Source organism: Labrus mixtus, unplaced genomic scaffold (genome assembly GCF_963584025.1).
Source record: "Labrus mixtus unplaced genomic scaffold, fLabMix1.1 SCAFFOLD_68, whole genome shotgun sequence".
Taxonomy (NCBI): domain Eukaryota; kingdom Metazoa; phylum Chordata; class Actinopteri; order Labriformes; family Labridae; genus Labrus; species Labrus mixtus.
Genome location: NW_026870340.1, coordinates 110001 through 122500, shown reverse-complemented (window position 1 = coordinate 122500; position 12500 = coordinate 110001). Strand labels below are relative to the sequence as shown.

At 44.3% G+C, this 12500-nt stretch overlaps 16 non-coding genes and 12 pseudogenes across 16 annotated transcripts; all 28 read left to right on the top strand.

Moving 5' to 3' along the window:
* Nucleotides 1-21: 21 nt before the first annotated feature.
* Nucleotides 22-140, top strand: LOC132969200 (5S ribosomal RNA). Its single transcript, XR_009671492.1, has one exon. It is a non-coding gene; the product is annotated as a 5S ribosomal RNA (ribosomal RNA).
* A 119-nt stretch (nucleotides 141-259) lies between these two features.
* LOC132969258 (5S ribosomal RNA) lies at nucleotides 260-378 on the top strand. Its single transcript, XR_009671547.1, has one exon. It is a non-coding gene; the product is annotated as a 5S ribosomal RNA (ribosomal RNA).
* A 121-nt stretch (nucleotides 379-499) lies between these two features.
* On the top strand, nucleotides 500-608 carry LOC132969094 (5S ribosomal RNA; annotated as a pseudogene).
* A 123-nt stretch (nucleotides 609-731) lies between these two features.
* LOC132969545 (5S ribosomal RNA) lies at nucleotides 732-850 on the top strand (annotated as a pseudogene).
* A 122-nt stretch (nucleotides 851-972) lies between these two features.
* LOC132969233 (5S ribosomal RNA) lies at nucleotides 973-1091 on the top strand. The gene has a single exon (XR_009671523.1). It is a non-coding gene; the product is annotated as a 5S ribosomal RNA (ribosomal RNA).
* Nucleotides 1092-1213: 122 nt separating this feature from the next.
* On the top strand, nucleotides 1214-1322 carry LOC132969438 (5S ribosomal RNA; annotated as a pseudogene).
* Nucleotides 1323-1902: 580 nt separating this feature from the next.
* LOC132969549 (5S ribosomal RNA) lies at nucleotides 1903-2011 on the top strand (annotated as a pseudogene).
* A 122-nt stretch (nucleotides 2012-2133) lies between these two features.
* LOC132969437 (5S ribosomal RNA) lies at nucleotides 2134-2242 on the top strand (annotated as a pseudogene).
* Nucleotides 2243-2363: 121 nt separating this feature from the next.
* On the top strand, nucleotides 2364-2482 carry LOC132969518 (5S ribosomal RNA). The gene has a single exon (XR_009671741.1). It is a non-coding gene; the product is annotated as a 5S ribosomal RNA (ribosomal RNA).
* Nucleotides 2483-2604: 122 nt separating this feature from the next.
* LOC132969213 (5S ribosomal RNA) lies at nucleotides 2605-2723 on the top strand. Its single transcript, XR_009671504.1, has one exon. It is a non-coding gene; the product is annotated as a 5S ribosomal RNA (ribosomal RNA).
* Nucleotides 2724-2844: 121 nt separating this feature from the next.
* LOC132969325 (5S ribosomal RNA) lies at nucleotides 2845-2963 on the top strand. Its single transcript, XR_009671611.1, has one exon. It is a non-coding gene; the product is annotated as a 5S ribosomal RNA (ribosomal RNA).
* A 121-nt stretch (nucleotides 2964-3084) lies between these two features.
* Nucleotides 3085-3193, top strand: LOC132969532 (5S ribosomal RNA; annotated as a pseudogene).
* Nucleotides 3194-3315: 122 nt separating this feature from the next.
* Nucleotides 3316-3434, top strand: LOC132969298 (5S ribosomal RNA). The gene has a single exon (XR_009671586.1). It is a non-coding gene; the product is annotated as a 5S ribosomal RNA (ribosomal RNA).
* A 121-nt stretch (nucleotides 3435-3555) lies between these two features.
* On the top strand, nucleotides 3556-3674 carry LOC132969274 (5S ribosomal RNA). Its single transcript, XR_009671562.1, has one exon. It is a non-coding gene; the product is annotated as a 5S ribosomal RNA (ribosomal RNA).
* Nucleotides 3675-3795: 121 nt separating this feature from the next.
* On the top strand, nucleotides 3796-3904 carry LOC132969586 (5S ribosomal RNA; annotated as a pseudogene).
* Nucleotides 3905-4026: 122 nt separating this feature from the next.
* Nucleotides 4027-4145, top strand: LOC132969189 (5S ribosomal RNA). The gene has a single exon (XR_009671481.1). It is a non-coding gene; the product is annotated as a 5S ribosomal RNA (ribosomal RNA).
* A 122-nt stretch (nucleotides 4146-4267) lies between these two features.
* Nucleotides 4268-4386, top strand: LOC132969474 (5S ribosomal RNA; annotated as a pseudogene).
* Nucleotides 4387-4506: 120 nt separating this feature from the next.
* On the top strand, nucleotides 4507-4615 carry LOC132969537 (5S ribosomal RNA; annotated as a pseudogene).
* Nucleotides 4616-4968: 353 nt separating this feature from the next.
* Nucleotides 4969-5087, top strand: LOC132969219 (5S ribosomal RNA). Its single transcript, XR_009671510.1, has one exon. It is a non-coding gene; the product is annotated as a 5S ribosomal RNA (ribosomal RNA).
* A 5329-nt stretch (nucleotides 5088-10416) lies between these two features.
* Nucleotides 10417-10535, top strand: LOC132969067 (5S ribosomal RNA). The gene has a single exon (XR_009671454.1). It is a non-coding gene; the product is annotated as a 5S ribosomal RNA (ribosomal RNA).
* Nucleotides 10536-10656: 121 nt separating this feature from the next.
* Nucleotides 10657-10775, top strand: LOC132969247 (5S ribosomal RNA). Its single transcript, XR_009671536.1, has one exon. It is a non-coding gene; the product is annotated as a 5S ribosomal RNA (ribosomal RNA).
* A 121-nt stretch (nucleotides 10776-10896) lies between these two features.
* LOC132969375 (5S ribosomal RNA) lies at nucleotides 10897-11015 on the top strand. The gene has a single exon (XR_009671658.1). It is a non-coding gene; the product is annotated as a 5S ribosomal RNA (ribosomal RNA).
* Nucleotides 11016-11136: 121 nt separating this feature from the next.
* Nucleotides 11137-11255, top strand: LOC132969319 (5S ribosomal RNA). The gene has a single exon (XR_009671606.1). It is a non-coding gene; the product is annotated as a 5S ribosomal RNA (ribosomal RNA).
* Nucleotides 11256-11377: 122 nt separating this feature from the next.
* LOC132969130 (5S ribosomal RNA) lies at nucleotides 11378-11486 on the top strand (annotated as a pseudogene).
* A 123-nt stretch (nucleotides 11487-11609) lies between these two features.
* Nucleotides 11610-11729, top strand: LOC132969581 (5S ribosomal RNA; annotated as a pseudogene).
* A 121-nt stretch (nucleotides 11730-11850) lies between these two features.
* LOC132969110 (5S ribosomal RNA) lies at nucleotides 11851-11959 on the top strand (annotated as a pseudogene).
* A 123-nt stretch (nucleotides 11960-12082) lies between these two features.
* Nucleotides 12083-12201, top strand: LOC132969335 (5S ribosomal RNA). Its single transcript, XR_009671620.1, has one exon. It is a non-coding gene; the product is annotated as a 5S ribosomal RNA (ribosomal RNA).
* A 119-nt stretch (nucleotides 12202-12320) lies between these two features.
* On the top strand, nucleotides 12321-12439 carry LOC132969405 (5S ribosomal RNA). Its single transcript, XR_009671686.1, has one exon. It is a non-coding gene; the product is annotated as a 5S ribosomal RNA (ribosomal RNA).
* Nucleotides 12440-12500: the final 61 nt, after the last annotated feature.

Genomic DNA, 12500 nt, shown 5'->3' with positions numbered 1-12500 from the left:
CCCTGTCTGCAGACAATAATGGCTTACGGCCATACCACCCTGAACACGCCCGATCTCGTTCGATCTCAGAAGCTAAGCAGGGTCGGGCCTGGTTAGTACTTGGATGGGAGACCGCCTGGGAATACCAGGTGCTGTAAGCTTTTTCATTTTTTTGATCATGTTTTTTTTTATCATATAGAGACATATTCACATGTCCAAAAATTCAGCCAGAATCAAGGGCATGACATCTTTAAAAGGCCCCTGTCTGCACACAATAATGGCTTACGGCCATACCACCCTGAACACGCCTGATCTCGTCCGATCTCGGAAGCTAAGCAGGGTCGGGCCTGGTTATTACTTGGATGGGAGACCGCCTGGGAATACCAGGTGCTGTAAGCTTTTTCATTTTTTTGATCATATGTTTTTTTTTATCATATAGAGACATATTCACATGTCCAAAAATTCAGCCAGAATCAAGGGCATGACATCTTTAAAAGGCCCCTTTCTGCATACAATAATGGCTTAAGGACATACCACCCTGAACTCGTCCGATCTCGGAAGCTGAGCAGGGTCGGGCCTGGTTAGTACTTGGATGGGAGACCGCCTGGGAATACCAGGTGCTGTAAGCTTTTTAATTTTTTTGGATCATATGATTTTTTTTTATCATATAGAGACATATTCACATGTCCAAAAATTCAACCAGAATCAAGGGCATGACATCTTTAAAAGGTCCCTTTCTGCACACAATAATGGCTTACGGTCAAACCACCCTGAACTCGTCCGTTCTCGTCCGATCTCGGAAACTAAGCAGGGTCGTGCCTGGTTAGTACTTGGATGGGATACCGCCTGGGAATACCAGGTGCTGTAAGCTTTTTATTTTTTTTTGATCATATGTTTTTTTTTATCATATAGAGACATATTCACATGTCCAAAAATTCAGCCAGAATCAAGGGCATGACATCTTTAAAAGGCCCCTTTCCGCACACAATAATGGCTTACAGCCATACCACCCTGAACACGCCCGATCTCGTCTGATCCCGGAAGCTAAGCAGGGTCGGGCCTGGTTAGTACTTGGATGGGAGACCGCCTGGGAATACCAGGTGCTGTAAGCTTTTTCATTTTTTTGATCATATGTTTTTTTTTTATCATATAGAGACATATTCACATGTCCAAAAATTCAGCCAGAATCAAGGGCATGACATCTTTAAAAGGCCCCTTTCTGCACACAATAATGGCTTACGGTCATACCACCCTGAACACGCCCGATCTCGGAAGCTAAGCAGGGTCGGGCCTGGTTAGTACTTGGATGGGAGACCGCCTGGGAATACCAGGTGCTGTAAGCTTTTTCATTTTTTTGATCATATGTTTTTTTTTTATCATATAGAGACATATTCACATGTCCAAAAATTCAGCCAGAATCAAGGGCATGATATCTTTAAAAGGCCCCTTTCTGCACACAATAATGCCTTACGTCCATACCACCCTGAACTCGTCCGATCTCAGAAGCTAAGCAGGGTCGGCCTGGTTAATACTTGGACGGGAGACCGCCTAGGAATACCAGGTGCTGTAAGCTTTTTCATTTTTTTGATCATATGTTTTTTTTTATCATAGAGAGACATTTTCACATGTCCAAAAATTCAGCCAGAATCAAGGGCTTGACATCTTTAAAAGGCCCCTTTCTGCACACAATAATGCCTTACGGCCATACCACCCTGAACTCGTCCGATCTCAGAAGCTAAGCAGGGTCGGCCTGGTTAATACTTGGACGGGAGACCGCCTAGGAATACCAGGTGCTGTAAGCTTTTTCATTTTTTTGATCATATGTTTTTTTTTATCATAGAGAGACATTTTCACATGTCCAAAAATTCAGCCAGAATCAAGGGCATGACATCTTTAAAAGGCCCCTTTCTGCACACAATAATGCCTTACGGCCATACCACCCTGAACTCGTCCGATCTCGGAAGCTAAGCAGGGTCGGGCCTGGTTAGTACTTCGATGGGAGACCGCCTGGGAATACCAGGTGCTGTAAGCTTTTTCATTTTTTTGATCATATGTTTTTTTTTTATCATATAGAGACATATTCACATGTCCAAAAATTCAGCCAGAATCAAGGGCATGACATCTTTAAAAGGCCCCTTTCTGCACACAATAATGGCTTACGGTCATACCACCCTGAACACGCCCGATCTCGGAAGCTAAGCAGGGTCGGGCCTGGTTAGTACTTGGATGGGAGACCGCCTGGGAATACCAGGTGCTGTAAGCTTTTTCATTTTTTTGATCATATGTTTTTTTTTATCATATAGAGACATATTCACATGTCCAAAAATTCAGCCAGAATCAAGGGCATGATATCTTTAAAAGGCCCCTTTCTGCACACAATAATGGCTTACGGCCATACCACCCTGAACACGCCCGATCTCGTCTGATCTCGGAAGCTAAGCAGGGTCGGGCCTGGTTAGTACTTGGATGGGAGACCGTCTGGGAATACCAGGTGCTGTAAGCTTTTTCATTTTGTTTGATCATATGTTTTTTTTTATCATATAGAGACATATTCACATGTCCAAAAATTCAGCCAGAATCAAGGGCATGACATCTTTAAAAGGCCCCTTTCTGCACACCATAATGGCTTACGGCCATACCACCCTGAACACGCCCGATCTCGTCTGATCTCGGAAGCTAAGCAGGGTCGGGCCTGGTTAGTACTTGGATGGGAGACCTCCTGGGAATACCAGGTGCTGTAAGCTTTTTCATTTTTTTTGATCATATGTTTTTTTTATCATATAGAGACATATTCACATGTCCAAAAATTCAGCCAGAATCAAGGGCATGACATCTTTAAAAGGCCCCTCTCTGCACACAATAATGGCTTACAGCCATACCACCCTGAACACGCCTGATCTCGTCCGATCTCGGAAGCTAAGCCAGGTAGGGCCTGGTTAGTACTTGGATGGGAGACCGCCTGGGAATACCAGGTGCTGTAAGCTTTTTCATTTTTTTGATGATATGTTTTTTTTTATCATATAGAGACATATTCACATGTCCAAAAATTCAGCCAGAATCAAGGGCATGACATCTTTAAAAGGCCCCTTTCTGCACACAATAATGACTTATGGCCATACCACCCTGAACACGCCCGATCTCGGAAGCTAAGCAGGGTCAGGCCTGGTTAGTACTTGGATGGGAGACCGCCTGGGAATACCAGGTGCTGTAAGCTTTTTCATTTTTTTGATCATATGTTTTTTTTTTATCATATAGAGACATATTCACATGTCCAAAAATTCAGCCAGAATCAAGGGAATGACATCTTTGAAAGGCCCCTTTCTGCACACAATAATGGCTTATGGCCATACCACCCTGAACACGCCCGATCTCGTCCGATCTCGGAAGCTAAGCAGGGTCGGGCCTGGTTAGTACTTGAATGGGAGACCGCCTGGGAATACCAGATGCTGTAAGCTTTTTTTATTTTTTTGATCATATGTTTTTTTTATCATAGAGAGACATATTCACATGTCCACAAATTCAGCCAGAATCAAGGGCATGACATCTTTAAAAGGCCCCTGTCTGAACACAATAATGGCTTACGGCCATACCACCCTGAACACGCCCGATCTCGTCCGATCTCGGAAGCAAAGCAGGGTCGGACCTGGTTAGTACTTGGATGGGAGACCACCTGGGAATATCAGGTGCTGTAAGCGTTTTCATTTTTTTGATCATATGTTTTTTTTTATCATATAGAGACATATTCACATGTCCAAAAATTCAGCCAGAATCAAGGGCATGACATCTTTAAAAGGCCCCTTTCTGCACACAATAATGGCTTACGGCCATACCACCCTGAACTCGTCAGATCTTGGAAGCTAAGCAGGGTTGGGCCTGGTTAGTACTTGGATGGGAGACCGCCTGGGAATACCAGGTGCTGTAAGCTTTTTCATTTTTTTGATCATATGTTTTTTTTTTATCATATAGAGACATATTCACATGTCCAAAAATTCAGCCAGAATCAAGGGCATGACATCTTTAAAAGGCCCCTGTCTGCACACAATAATGACTTATGGCCATACCACCCTGAACACGCCCGATCTCGTCCGATCTCGGAAGCTAAGCAGGGTCGGGCCTGGTTAGTACTTGGATGGGAGACCGCCTGGGAATACCAGGTGCTATAAGCTTTTTCATTTTTTTGATCATATGTTTTTTTTTTATCATAGAGAGACATATTCACATGTCCAAAAATTCAGCCAGAATCAAGGGCATGACATCTTTAAAAGGCCCCTGTCTGCACACAATAATGGCTTACAGCCATACCACCCTGAACACGCCCGATCTCTTCCGATCTCGGAAGCTAAGCAATGTCACGCCTGGTTAGTACTTGGATGGGAGACCGCCTGGGAATACCAGGTGCTGTAAGCTTTTTCATTTTTTTGATCATATGTTTTTTTTTTATCATATAGAGACATATTCACATGTCCAAAAATTCAGCCAGAATCAAGGGAATGACATCTTTAAGGCCCATTTCTGCACACAATAATGGCTTACGGCCATACCACCCTGAACTCGTCCGATCTCGGAAGCTAAGCATGGTCGGGCCTGGTTAGTACTTGGATGGGAGACCGCCTGGGAATACCAGGTGCTGTAAGCTTTTTCATTTTGTTTGATCATATGTTTTTTTTATCATATAGAGACATATTCACATGTCCAAAAATTCAGCCAGAATCAAGGGCATGACATCTTTAAACGGCCCCTTTCTGCACACAATAATGGCTTAAGGACATACCACCCTGAACTTGTCCGATCTCGGAAGCTAAGCAGCGTCTGGCCTGGTTAGTACTTGGATGGGAGACCGCCTGGGAATACCAGGTGCTGTAAGCTTTTTCATTTTTTTTGATCATATGTTCTTTTTTTATCATATAGAGACATATTCACATGTCCAAAAATTCAGCCAGAATCAAGGGCATGAGATCTTTAAAAGGCCCCTGTCTGCACACAATAACAGCTTACGGCCATACCACCCTGAACACGCCTGATCTCGTCCGATCTCGGAAGCTAAGCAGGGTAGGGCCTGGTTAATACTTGGATGGGAGACCGCCTGGGAATACCAGGTGCTGTAAGCTTTTTCATTTTTTTGATCATATGTTTTTTTTTTATCATATAGAGACATATTCACATGTCCAAAAATTCAGCCAGAATCAAGGGCATAACATCTTTAAAAGGCCCCTGTCTGCACACAATAATGGCTTACGGCCATACCACCCTTAACACGCCCGATCTCGTCCCATCTCGGAAGCTAAGCAGGGTCAACTTTTATCAATCAATCAATCAACTTTTATTTGTATAGCGTCAACTCATAACAAGTGTTATCTCGAGACACTTTACAAGAAGCAGGTAAAATACCTTACTCATTGTCTGTTAACATTACAAAAGAGCAGGTAAAAGACCTTACTCATTGTTATGTTACAAAAAGCAGGTAAAGGACCTTACTTATTGCTATGTTACAAAGATCCGGCCTATCCATCATGAGCACTTTAGCAAAGCAGCAAAAGTTACAGTGGTAAGAAAAAACTGCCTTATTAAAAGGCAGAAATCTTCGGCCGGATCCCCGGCTCATGACGAAACAGTCTTCACAGGCCTAGACTGCGCCGGGCTTGGAAAGGGATAGGGGGAGAGATGGGATAAGATGCAGGAAGAGGGATAGAGAGCAAGGGGGTGGGGGGAGGTAGACCGTCCATCAGCAATCCGGTGGGGAGGGGAGGGGGTGTGGGGGGTTGTTCTGGCAGGCCGCCAACCCACGATCCGGTGGGGAGGGGGTAGTGGTGGGGTGGGGGTTGTTCTGGCAAGCCGTCAACCGATGATCTTGAGGAGCCTAGGGGAGCTCAAGAGCTCCCAGGAAAGTAGGTGGTTAGTGACTGAGATTTATAGATAGATACATGCAGTAATATGATGTACTGTATATGCATAGAGAGAGAGAGAGAGAGAGAGAGAGAGAGAGGAGCTCAAGGTGCCAGTTCCCCCGGTAGTCTAAGCCTATAGCAGCATAACTAAGAGCTGGTCTACACCAGCACCAGCCCTAACTATAAGATTTATCAAAAAAGAAAGTTTTAAGTCTAATCTTAAAAATACAGACTGTGTCTGCCTCCCGGACCCCGGCTGGAAGGCGGTTCCAGAGGAGAGGAGCCCGATAACTGAAGGCTTTACCCCCCATAGTACACTTGGAGACTGTAGGTACCACCAGCAGGCCTGCACTCCGGGACCGCAACGCTCTCAAGGGACAGTACGGCACTAGTAGCTCCTTAAGATAAGATGGTGCCTGGCCATTTAGAGCTTTGTAGGTGAGAAGAAGGATCTTGAATTCTATTCTAGACTGTATAGGGAGCCAGTGCAGAGAAGCCAGGACAGGAGTAATGTGGTCCCATTTCCTGGTTCTGGTCAGTACACGAGCTGCAGCATTCTGGACCCGTTGAAGAGTCTTTAGAGATTTGCCAGAGCACCCTGACAAAAGAGAGTTACAATAATCCAGTCTGGAGGTAACAAATGCATGAACTAGTTTTTCTGCATCACTTTGCGACAGGATATTCCTGATCTTGGATATATTACGAAGGTGAAAGTAGGCTGTTCTTGAAACTTGACTGATGTGAGAGCTAAAAGACATATCTTGATCAAAAATAACTCCTAGATTCCTAACAGTGGTGCTAGATGCCAGGCTGATGTCATTAAGGACAGTCACATCACTAGAAAAAGTCTCTCTGAGGTTCTTAGGGCCTAGCACAATAACTTCAGTCTTGTCTGAGTTAAGTAGCAAAAAATTTCTGGTCATCCAGGTCCTAACGTCCTTAAGGCATGTTTCTAGCTGACATAACTGACTGGTACCATCGGGCTTCATTGATACATAAAGCTGAGTATCATCTGCATAACAATGAAACTGTATGGAGTGTTTCCTCATAATATTTCCCAGAGGAAGCATATATAATGTAAAAAGAATTGGTCCAAGCACTGAACCTTGTGGGACTCCATGGCAAACTTTAGTGTGCATAGAGGACTCATCATTAACATGTACAAACTGAGATCGGTCTGATAAGTAGGATTCAAACCAACTTAAAGCAGTCCCTGTAATTCCAAGCAAATGCTCCAGTCTGTACAACAGGATCCGATGGTCAATGGTGTCAAAAGCAGCACTAAGATCTAACAAGACGAGCACAGACAGAAGTCCCCTGTCTGAGGCTAGAAGTAGATCGTTTGTAACTCTAACTAGTGCAGTCTCAGTGCTATGGTGGACTCTAAATCCTGACTGGAACTCTTCAAATAAACTGTTGTCATGGAGAAAGTCACACAGCTGTTTAGCTACCACCTTCTCCAGGATCTTCGAGATAAAAGGAAGGTTGGATATAGGTCTGTAGTTAGCCAGAGTTCCTGAGTCCAGAGTAGGCTTTTTAAGTAGAGGTTTGATTACCGCTACTTTAAATGTCTGTGGTACATAGCCTGCCAGTAAAGACATATTGATCATATCTAATATGGAGTTGCTAACTAAGGGAAAGACTTCCTTAAACAGCTTGGTTGGGATTGGGTCCAAAATACAGGTTGACGGTTTCGATGCAGAAAAAATGGAATGTAGCTCTGAAAGGTCGATTGGAGAAAAACAGTCGAGACTAATATCTGGTCCTGGAACTGTCTCTGCCGTAACAGACGTATCTGCACCAGGTAAGGGCAGGAGGTTTCCAATTTTGTCTCTGATGTCTAGAACTTTGTTGTTGAAAAAGCTAAGGAAATCATTACTGCTGAGGGCTAGAGGAATACAAGGCTCAATGGAGCCATGACTCTCTGTCAGCCTGGCTACAGTGCTGAAAAGGTATCTAGGATTGCCTTTGTTTTCCTCGATTAGAGAGGAGTAGTAGGCAGCTCGGGCGTGACGTAGAGCCTTCATATATCTTCTATGACTATCCTGCCAGAAAAAACGAGATTCTACCATTTTGGTCGAACGCCATATTCTTTCAAAATTCCGTGATGATTGTTTCAGAGTACGGGTTTCTGAGTTGAACCATGGAGCCACTCTCCGCCGCTTGACAACCTTCTGTTTCAGGGGAGCAATCGAATCCAGAGTAACTCTCAGCGAATCCACTGCACTATCAACAAACTGATCTAGCTGAGAGGGACTAAAGCTATCGTAAGAGTTTCCAACTGGGTTGAAACACGGTACTGAATCAAAAACAGCTGAAATAGCTTCCTTAAATCTAGCCACAGCACTATCCGACAAACTTCTAGAAAGCACACCTCTTCCAGGCAGAGGTAATTCTAGTAGGACAAAATCAAATGTAATAAAAAAATGGTCTGATAGCAGAGGATTTTCTAGGAAAACTGTAAGGTTATGGATTTCAATTCCATAAGCTAAAACAAGATCCAGGGTGTGGTTAAAATGATGAGTAGGTTCGTTTACACCCTGGGTGAAACCAATAGAGTCTAATAGTGACATGAAAGCTGTGCTCAGGCTATCATTTTCAACATCCACATGGATATTGAAGTCACCTACAACAATTATTCTATCACTGCTAAGGACTAAGTCTGATAAAAATTCTGCAAACTCAGATAAAAACTCAGAATATGGGCCAGGAGGGCGGTAAACTACAGCAACTAGAACTGGCTGAAAGGTTCTTGAGACTGGATGTGGAAGACTAAGAACAAGGCTTTCAAAAGAAGAAAAATTCAGCTTTGGTCGAGGGTTAACTAAAAGACTGGAATTAAAAATAGCTGCTACTCCACCACCTTGTCCGGTGTCTCGAGGTATATGAGTATTAAAATGACTGGGAGGAGTGGATTCATTCAAACTAACATATTCATCTCGACACAGCCAGGTTTCAGTCAAAAAAAGTAAATCAATGTGCTGATCTGATATCAGATCATTCACTAAAAGAGACTTGGATGCTAAGGACCTAATGTTCAAAAGTCCGCAGTGAATCCTCCGATCTTGTAGCAAAATCGTATTCGTAGTTTTGATTCTAATCAGATTCTGATGATTCACGCCGTTTGGATGACTTATAAAAATGCGTTTGGGCCGGGGGACAGACACAGTACCTATAGTATAACTACAGTTCGATTCAGAATTACAGCTATAGTGACTGGGAGACAGATCTAAGGGAGGCGCAGAGAAGTGTGTAAGACTGCAGCTCTGCCTCCTGGTCTGAACTCTGAGTTGTTGTCAGGGTTTTGGACTAATAACCTCTGCTATGTTTCTAGATAATAGAGCTGCACCGTCCAAAGTGGGATGGATGCCGTCTCTAGCTAGCAGACCAGGTTTTCCCCAAAAAGACTGCCAGTTATCTATGAAGCCCACATCGTGTGCTGGACACCACCTCGACAGCCAGCGGTTGAGTGATGACATGCGGCTATACATGTCATCACTGGTCTGATTTGGGAGGGGTCCAGAGAACACTACGGAGTCTGACATCGTCTTAGCAAAAGTACACACCGACTCCACATTAACCTTAGTGACTTCCGACTGGCGTAGTCGGGAGTCATTTGTGCCGACATGAATTACGATTGTATCAAATCTACCTTTAGTCTTTGTCAGCAACTTTAAATGAGATGCGATGTCGCCCGCTCTGGCCCCGGGTATACACCTAACTATGCCCGCTGACTTCGCTAGCTTCACGTTTCGGACTATGGAGTCTCCAATAATCAGAGTTTTATTCTCAGCGGGTGTGTCGCTGAGTGGGGAAAATTTGTTTGAAACGTGAAGTGGTTGGTGGGGAACCGTGTGCTTCGATTTTCGACTATGCTTCCCTCGGACAGTAACCCAGCCACTGCCTCCCGGCTGCTCGGGAGTTACCGGGGGGGAAGCCAAGCTATGTCGGCCCGCACCTGCTACAGGTGGCTGGCTAACTACTGCTGCATACGATGACTCCGACTCAATGGTGCGGAGCCGTCTCTCTAACTCAGACACCCTCGCCTCCAAAGCTAAAAATAAACTACATTTCTTACAAGTATCATTATCACTAAAGGAGGACGAGGAATAACTTAACATCTGACACGTAGAGCAGGAGAGAGCAGGAGAGGGAGAGACAGAAAAAGAAGCCATTGTAAAGCTAACTGCTAGGCTAAGCTAAGAGTAGGTACACAGTAACACAGTGCAGAGGAGAACGGAACAAGCAATTATGCAATACGCTCACCGTAGTACGCTGCTCTGCTCAGGTGCTGCTCGCTGCTCTGCTCAGGTGCTGCTCGCTGCTCTGCTCAGGTGCTGCTCGCTGCTCTGCTCAGGTGCTGCTCGGCTCGGTCGGGCCTGGTTAGTACTTGAATGGGAGACCGCCTGGGAATACCAGATGCTGTAAGCTTTTTTTATTTTTTTGATCATATGTTTTTTTTATCATAGAGAGACATATTCACATGTCCACAAATTCAGCCAGAATCAAGGGCATGACATCTTTAAAAGGCCCCTGTCTGCACACAATAATGGCTTACGGCCATACCACCCTGAACACGCCCGATCTCGTCCGATCTCGGAAGCAAAGCAGGGTCGGGCCTGGTTAGTACTTGGATGGGAGACCACCTGGGAATACCAGGTGCTGTAAGCGTTTTCATTTTTTTGATCATATGTTTTTTTTTATCATATAGAGACATATTCACATGTCCAAAAATTCAGCCAGAATCAAGGGCATGACATCTTTAAAAGGCCCCTTTCTGCACACAATAATGGCTTACGGCCATACCACCCTGAACACGCCCGATCTCGTCCGATCTCGGAAGCTAAGCAGGGTCGGGCCTGGTTAGTACTTGAATGGGAGACCGCCTGGGAATACCAGATGCTGTAAGCTTTTTTTATTTTTTTGATCATATGTTTTTTTTATCATAGAGAGACATATTCACATGTCCACAAATTCAGCCAGAATCAAGGGCATGACATCTTTAAAAGGCCCCTGTCTGAACACAATAATGGCTTACGGCCATACCACCCTGAACACGCCCGATCTCGTCCGATCTCGGAAGCAAAGCAGGGTCGGGCCTGGTTAGTACTTGGATGGGAGACAACCTGGGAATATCAGGTGCTGTAAGCGTTTTCATTTTTTTGATCATATGTTTTTTTTTATCATATAGAGACATATTCACATGTCCAAAAATTCAGCCAGAATCAAGGGCATGACATCTTTAAAAGGCCCCTGTCTGCACACAATAATGGCTTATGGCCATACCACCCTGAACACGCCTGATCTTGTCCGATCTCGGAAGCTAAGCAGGGTAGGGCCTGGTTAGTACTTGGATGGGAGACCGCCTGGGAATACCAGGTGCTGTAAGTTTTTTCATTTTTTTGATCATATGTTTTTTTTTTATCATATAGAGACATATTCACATGTCCAAAAATTCAGCCAGAATCAAGGGCATGACATCTTTAAAAGGCCCCTTTCTGCATACAATAATGGCTTAAGGACATACCACCCTGAACTCGTCCGATCTCGGAAGCTAAGCAGGGTCGGGCCTGGTTAGTACTTGGAAGGGAGACCACCTGGGAATACCATGTGCTGTAAGCTTTTTAATTTTTTTTGATCATATGATTTTTTTTTATCATATAGAGACATATTCACATGTCCAAAAATTCAACCAGAATCAAGGGCATGACATCTTTAAAAGGCCCCTTTCTGCACACAATAATGGCTTACGGTCATACCACCCTGAACTCGTCCGATCTCGTCCGATCTCGGAAACTAAGCAGGGTCGTGCCTGGTTAGTACTTGGATGGGAGACCGCCTGTGGAATACCAGATGCTGTAAGCTGTTTCATTTTTTTGATCATGTGTTTTTTTTTATCATAGAGAGACATATTCACATGTCCAAAAATTCAGCCAGAATCAAGGGCATGACATCTTTAAAAGGCCCCTTTCTGCACACAATAATGGCTTACGGCCAAACCACCCTGAACTCGTCCGATCTTGGAAGCTAAGTAGGGTCGGGCCTGGTTAGTACTTGGATGGGAGACCGCCTGGGAATACCAGACGCTGTAAGCTTTTTTTATTTTTTTGATCATATGTTTTTTTTTTATCATAGAGAGACATATTCACATGTCCAAAAATTCAGCCAGAATCAATGGCATGACATCTTTAAAAGGCCCCTGTTTGCAGACAATAATGGCTTACGGCCATACCACCCTGAACACGCCCGATCTCGTTCGATCTCAGAAGCTAAGCAGGGTAAGGCCTGGCTAGTACTTGGATGGGAGACCGCCTGGGAATACCAGGTGCTGTAAGCTTTTTCATTTTTTTGATCATGTTTTTTTTTATCATATAGAGACATATTCACATGTCCAAAAATTCAGCCAGAATCAAGGGCATGACATCTTTAAAAGGCCCCTGTCTGCACACAATAATGGCTTACGGCCATACCACCCTGAACACGCCCGATCTCGTTCCATCTCAGAAGCTAAGCAGGGTCGGGCCTGGTTAGTACTTGGATGGGAGACCGCCTGGGAATACCAGGTGCTGTAAGCTTTTTAATTTTTTTTGATCATATGATTTTTTTTTATCATATAGAGACATATTCACATGTCCA